The 5,740-nt window shown below is 45.9% G+C and overlaps 1 pseudogene; it reads left to right on the top strand.

Annotated features, from left to right (window-relative positions):
- The first annotated feature begins 4,562 nt into the window (after positions 1-4,562).
- Positions 4,563-5,323, top strand: LOC146174591 (uncharacterized; annotated as a pseudogene).
- Positions 5,324-5,740: the final 417 nt, after the last annotated feature.

Genomic DNA, 5,740 nt, shown 5'->3' with positions numbered 1-5,740 from the left:
TGCCGCGCGCTCGCTCGCTGGCGTACTCGCGCCAACCCGTCCTCGCTCGCACACGCCTGAGGAGTTCGCCAGTTCGCGCAGCGACGGTTAGTGTAACCGCGAACCCGTGGTTATCCTATGTTACATGGCGGACCAAACCATGGTTGCACCACTAACCGCGGTTACCGCAAACCGAGCTTGAAAACCTCGGTTTGCGTCGTTAACCGAGGTTATGACGGCGTCTGTTGACGGAAGCTACTCGTCGGCGCCTGAGTGCGCGAAACGTACGAGCGGGTCTGCTACACAAAGTTATTCATTTGCCCACTGTATCACGTTTAAAGATCGATGTATAGATTATGGTGCCGCCCGACGTCTTCGATTACGGCCGACAGCGCAGCGACTGCGTACTGAAGCCTTGTCGTGCCTACAGTATCGTTTGAACGGCTTGTTGCTGAGCAGAACGCAAAAAAATACGCGGCCTTAGCTATGAAAGTACACGAGTTTGCAACGCTTGCAGCACGGGATGCCGCGAGCAGGCTGAGGTATGTTACACAATTACCGCGGGGGTGGAACGTACGAGCGCGGCGAACGCCGGCGCCGTGCGTGACCGTCCCTAGTCGTCGCTAGGCCTATTGTTTCGCTTCGAAGCCGCGGCGGTCGACGCTTTGGAACATGATCAACGCTGTCGTAAATCGTCTACTTATGAAACTGCCTTATAGTGATTCCTATCCTGCCATAGTAAAATAATTATAGGATTAACTCTGCCGACGCATTAATCGCAGAGCTAGTACGAGCAGATCGGATCAGCCGAAATGCGCCAGCGGCAGCTGGCTTGAGCAGAAACTAGCTTGTATCACGGCTATCGCTCTTACCAGCAATTTGCTGCTGGTCAGCGATCCTCACGAGGGCTTCATACTTGATATTCGGCTCAGTATTCCAGACGCCAACAAATTTTAGCACGCTTTATTTCGGACATCGGTGCTAACGATCCGCCGTGTGGTTCGCGAACGGTATGCGGGAGGAGGGACCACAGTGGCGATGTTTACGGCGGTCAAGGAGGTGCTGCCATCGTGCGGTGCTTGACCGTGCTGTTGACGCCTCGTCGGACGACACTCCGATACTCCTGAAACCACGTTATATAAATACTATATTTGTAAATGCAGCTTCATTCTGCCGATCCCTGCGTCGATTCGATTGTTGCACTTAATGGGCAATGGCCACCTAACCGATAAGGGCGGCGAGTTGTAACAGCCCGCACAGAGTTCGAGCAGCGCACGAGCAGACGACTTTCGCAGCTACCGGAAGTGTGTTCGTGATGTCATGGTTGCAGTGACCGCAGCGAATGGCAGCTTCTAGCAAGCCTTGCCAGTCAACCGAACCGTGACGTCACGGGATTAGGAAATAGTTCCATGCGACACCGCCAAGCGACATTTCCTCTGCCCGCGAATTTCAAAAAACGCTGTTTTTAAAAATTAATAATAAATCGCTGGCTTTGTTCCAAGGAGTTATACTTTGCGTTAATGCTGAAAAGGATGTGTTCTACACACTGAACACGTTTATCAGTGGTTTCTTGGGGGCCGTTTTCGTGGACCTTTAAGATTCCACAAAAATAGATCGACTGAACAGGCACTTGTAGAACAAAAAGAATATATTTTGTCACAGTTTGAAAACAGAGCTTTCGTAATAGGAATATTTGTAGATTTTTCAAAAGAATTTGGCACGGTGAATCATGAGTTGCTTTTAAAGAAGTTGTGGTACTAGGGGATCCGAGGCCAGCCTGCAAATCTAATAAAATCTTACCTCTCTCAACGAAAACAAGCAGTCAGCATAAATAATGTACTATCAGAATTAAAACCGATTTTTTCTGGTGTCCCACAAGGCAGCATACTAGGGCCACTTCTTTTTAATATATATATTAATGCTATCGTGAATATTAACAGGGATGTAAAATTTATTTACATATATGCCGACAACACGACACTGTTTTTATCGCTGGAAAAAATCTTCAGGAGTTAGTAAAGTTATGTAATAGAACAATGATAATGCTGGAAAAATGGTTTAAATCTAATTATATGTGCGTGAATAAAAAGAAAACAGAAGCAGTGATATTTCACCCGAAAAAAAAACCACTGTCTGCTCAGTATTCTACTACATTTAACTCTAGACCGACAGAAACAGTTGATCATTTCAGATGCCTTGGGGTCACCTTTTCTTCAAATATGTCATGGGAACATCAAGTAACTAACGTTGTTAAGCAATTGCCTAGAGTAACTGGCATGATAGGTTGCGCACGGCACATTCTTCCCAAGTTACTGAAACTACTTCTTTATAACGCACTTTTTATTCTGATCTAAATTACTGCCACCTTGTATGGGAAACTGCAACACATTCCTGTTTTCGTAAAACCTTACAAAAAAGAGTTCTTCATTATATGCATTACATCATTATATGCAAGAGACCCAGCAAAGGTCTCTTTCTTGAAGCTAGTGTGATACCAACCTTTGAGTTGTATCAATACCACTTTAAGCATTCGTTTTAAAGTAGAAATTAAAAATAGCAAATAATATTCAAAGCTTGGCCAATTTGAAAGAAAAAACAACAAACTACCCCCTGAGACTAACTGTTAGTCTCTGTAGGAGCAACTGGAGGACAAACAGTTTATCCCTCGCAAAACTGCAAATCAAACAAACCGTTCATCCCTCAAGATGAACACTTTGTCACTGGGGAGCATGCACGAAGACTAACAGTTTGTCTTTCAGGAGCAACTGTAGCTAGACTAACTGTTGATCTCTTCACACAGTTCATCACTTGGGACAAACAGTTCGTCCTTGGAGGTGCATTGAGAAGATTAACTGTTTGTCTCTTCAGAACAAACTGCAGATATAATTGTTTATCCCTCAAGAAAAACAGTTTATCATTGGGGAGCATTTCAGGAGCAACCACAGCAAGACGAGCAGTTGATCTCTCCACCGTTAGTCTTAAAAAGGAGTAATGGCTGTGGCAATGCAGTTCATCCCCAAAAGGACACACCTTTTGTCCAAAAGGATGAAAAATTTCTTAGAGTGCATGCTACAATTTCATTTAACTTTCTTTTTTTTTTGCAAATGAATTGAAGCTGCACTTGTTATACTGCAGATCTGCCTCCTCTCTTTGGAAGTTCTATTGAAATGGAAGCACAACAGCAAGAGAGGGAACCAAGCCAGTTTGCCCAGCAGTAATCAAAAAGAATTTTCAACTATAGGTTGAGCAGAGCTCAAAGGTTACTTGAAAATGCCTTCGCCATACTTGCCCAAAGGTGGCGCATCCTGCGTCATCCACTTAAGGAAAAAAACGAAAACGTCAAGAGAATTTAATCAGCATCTGTTACACAGCCCAATTTCTTAATGACAGAGACACCTGCCTCCCCTACAGCCAACTACCCACCAGGTTGTATGGATCATGAGGACTGGCAGGGGTGGCTCACTGAAGGGAGCTGGAGACAGGAGACAGAAAAAAACGGAGCGCTAGAACCTCTTCCTGCCATGGATTGACACTTAACTAGGTAATCAAGCTGAATAATATGTGCATGAAAACTAGAATGCTGCTTACTCTTCACAACTCACGTCGACGGACTTGTGATCAGTAGTTAAACATGTTTCAGAGTGACGATCATTCGGCAACTTCGTCATGGATGAAACGAAATCGAACAAGCGCAGTCATCAAGCAGTGAAATACCGTTCTGTTCACAAATATACAGGACGTCGACGAAAATCGAAGGCGAAGGCTCGACCAGTGACAGGACAACTTGACCCGTGGCAGTTAGGCCTAGTGGAACCAACGCCGATCCCTCCAGCATTTCAGATGCCTCTGGGGAATTTGAAGTGGTGTTAGAGTATGTGAGTGCCTCGGAAAAAAAGATTGGACATTTCCAAGGTGAGGAGAGCTGTGATGAGGTGTCATCTGTCATTACTGACTTGACAGCAGTGAACATTCTTGCGAGCAGCGCGATTTGGCCAACTTGCCAGCGTTCAGGACTTTGTGACCGGAAATCGGCTGCAAAGTGTAAAGGACTCACTTCGTTCCTTGAATTACTCTGTGAGAACTGCCTGCCCACAGTGTCGTTTCCACACCACACCCATTGTGGCGTGCAGGGACATGAGTCGAGACTGAGAGCGAGAGCTTGTGTGAAACCTTAGCCGTCAACGTCAAAGCTGCTGTGGCGGACCATTCTATAAGAATTGGACACGAGCAGCTAATGTGATTTTCCTCAATTATCGGACTCCACTAGCCAATGCAGCATAAATCTTTAAAATCAGCCGGAAAGTACATGATGCTGTGATGAGTGCAGTCTCCGAAAATCGTGGGAGATTACAAAAAGTGATGTCTGTGGGGATAATATTGCCGTGATGTATGATGGCACACGGCAGAAACGTGGCCATAAAAGCCAGAATGGAATTGGGACAGTTATTTACCTAGACAGAGGCCTTTGCCAGGATTTCGAGGTCCTTTTGAACTACTGCCTTGATTGCAGCCGGCACAGGGCCCTGCCAGATCAGGAAGTTTCATCTGTGTGCAAGAATAATATTAACTGCTCGTCCCACGCTATGGAGAAAGAAGCTGCAGTGCATATATGGCAGAGGAGCCCATTTTATGGCAAGCCACTGCATTTCAGGAAGTTCCTCAGCGACGGGGACTCTGAAGCCTATGCAGCAGTTGTATAGGCCAATGCCTATGATGGTGCCCCTACACTAACCATGTGGCAAAGCGCCTCGGAACTGCTCTTTGACAGCTGAAGAAACCCCTGCCAAGAGGGGAAAAGCTGAAGGATCCTGAAATCCTGAAGCTGCAGACCTACTATCAGATTGCTATTACTAGCAACAGGAGCAGCGTCCAGGGAATGTATAGAGAAATTTGGGCCTCGTATTTCCATTCACGCTCATCCGATGGTGCTAGCAGCCATAAGTTCTGTCCTGAAGGAGCAACATCCTGGTGCAAGCACCGGGGTGCTGAAGCATTGGGCGAGCCTGCTCCAGCCCACACACCGCTCCTGAACAAGGCCCAGGGAAAGGCAATCCTGCCCATCTACAAGCAGCTCACTGATCAGAAATTGCTGGCCAGGTGTATCCAAGGCACGACCCAAAATGCCGCGAAGTCACTGAACAGAAAAATATGACTTCTCTGCCCGAAGACAAGATTTGTCTCTCAATATGTAGTGGAAATGGCCACCGCCTTGGCGGTCCTCTGGTTCAGCAGGGGGCACGCCAGCTTTGAGTGCGTCCTCGAAGAACTGGGCGTGCTTCCATCCGATGGTCTGGTGGAGCTTGGCACATCCAGAAACAACACTAGGCAGAAAAAAATTTCCTGAAGCTGACTGCGGAAGCGACAGCAAATCGCCGCACACTGAAGGAAAAAGCACGTGTTGAGAAGTCCACTCGCAAGAGTCATGAACGAGAGACATGCTGCAGGAAGTTTCTACTGGCAGTGGCTGCTTTATGGACAATTTTATTCTTTTGTGCCAATGTTTGATAGGAATTGAAGCCCTCTTTTGTAAATAAACATGCAAATTTAGCTTCAAATGCATTTGGGCACTTTTCCGAGTTTGCCCTTCTCGTTTTTGGTACTTCTGATAGTCATATCTCTATGAAATCTTGCGCACATTTTCTCTGAGGTATGAGGAGTGCTACTATATCTTTAAAGAATAATTACTGATCAGGTATAAAAAAAATTAATTACCACATGATATTTTGAAAATGTAGACTTGCTAGTTCAAATTTTTCACGTC

This window comes from Amblyomma maculatum, chromosome 11 (genome assembly GCF_055883805.1).
Source record: "Amblyomma maculatum isolate TAMU_Amacu chromosome 11, ASM5588380v1, whole genome shotgun sequence".
In the NCBI taxonomy this organism is placed as follows: Eukaryota; Metazoa; Arthropoda; class Arachnida; order Ixodida; family Ixodidae; genus Amblyomma; species Amblyomma maculatum.
Note: the sequence above shows the minus strand (reverse complement) of the source record. Positions and strands in the feature narration are given on the sequence as shown.